The sequence below is a fragment of the Apium graveolens genome, chromosome 10 (genome assembly GCF_009905375.1).
Source record: "Apium graveolens cultivar Ventura chromosome 10, ASM990537v1, whole genome shotgun sequence".
Lineage (NCBI taxonomy): Eukaryota > Viridiplantae > Streptophyta > Magnoliopsida > Apiales > Apiaceae > Apium > Apium graveolens.
The window spans coordinates 60,629,411-60,630,779 of NC_133656.1; the positions used below are offsets into that span (position 1 = coordinate 60,629,411).

Genomic DNA, 1,369 nt, shown 5'->3' on the forward strand with positions numbered 1-1,369 from the left:
TGTGCTAAATCGGTCTTCTTCCTTATCTCCTTCGCTTCTTGCAAAACACAATCTAAAACATAATCTCCTCTTTTTTATCTCTCTGAAAACGTCTCAAATCTACTTATATAATAGTCCCATAAAACTCAGATTACATAGAAGTTGGAAGCCAAACAGAAGTAGAAGTCTAAAATAATATATCTTTTTCCCCGACCCTGCGCGGCCGCTCAGCATTTCTGCGCGGGCGCGCAAGGCTGCTGCGCGGCCGCTCAGCATTGCTGCGCGGGCGCGCAGGACCCTACTGGAAAATTTCCAGGTTTGCTCCGTTTCTTCACCGTAATCTGCCCGTTCTTTTCCTCTCGCAATGGTGAACACATGCCAAGGCTTATTCTTGATGACTCCTTCTCCGAAATGCAACTAATACCCTGAAATGCATAAACACTAGAAAAATGCATCAAATACACAAAATACTTGATTTCAAGACACCAATTTAAGCCATTTTAAGACGTTCTAAGTGGTATAAAATGCCACTTATCACGTACTCGCAAGAGGACTTTAGATACAGCTGAGGAGATATACGAAGTTCTTGATATTCCGGAGAAGATAGATTTTGAAGATTCGGATTCAGGAAGTGAGCAGAAGGAGCCATTAATCATGGGTGATCGTATTGTTCCGGCAGATCCAGCTCTTATGGATTTTTCTCGGCCTAAAATTGATGACATTCAGTCTAGCATCATGCACCCGGCTATTGAGGCCAATAACTTTGAAATCAAGCCGGGCACTATTCAGATGGTGCAGAACTCTTTTTCTTTCGGAGGAGCTGCGACTGAAGACCCCAACATGCACATAAGGAATTTTGTCAAGATTTGCAGTACTTTCAAATATAATGGTGTGACTGATGAGGCTATCAAGCTGAGGCTTTTCCCATTCTCACTGAGGGATAAAGCTAAGGACTGGTTACATTCTGAACCAGCTGGGTCCATCACTACTTGGAAAGATCTTGCACAAAAGTTTCTGGTGAAGTTTTATCCAATGGAAAAGACTGCTGCTATGAGGAGTGCTCTTACTCAGTTTGCGCAGCAACTGACAGAATCTATGTGCGATGCTTGGGAGCGCTACAAGGAAATGTTGAGAAAGTGTCCACATCATGGAATGCCCGATTGGATGGTGATCACTGGTTTCTATAATGGTTTAGGGGCCCAATCTCGGCCCATGCTCGATGCAGCAGCTGGAGGTGCCTTGTGGGCCAAAAGCTATACCGAGGCTTATAATCTTATTGAGACTATGGCTGCAAATGAGCATCAAAACCCAACTCAAAGGATGATGCCTGGAAAGGTAACAGGTATTCTGGAAGTCGATGCAGCCACCGCTATTGCAGCGCAGCTCCAAG

General features: G+C 44.4%; 1 non-coding gene across 1 annotated transcript; it reads right to left on the reverse strand.

Annotated features, from left to right (window-relative positions):
* Window positions 1-1,026: 1,026 nt before the first annotated feature.
* LOC141694367 (small nucleolar RNA R71) lies at window positions 1,027-1,133 on the reverse strand. Its single transcript, XR_012563681.1, has one exon. It is a non-coding gene; the product is annotated as a small nucleolar RNA R71 (small nucleolar RNA).
* Between the last annotated feature and the right edge of the window lie 236 nt (window positions 1,134-1,369).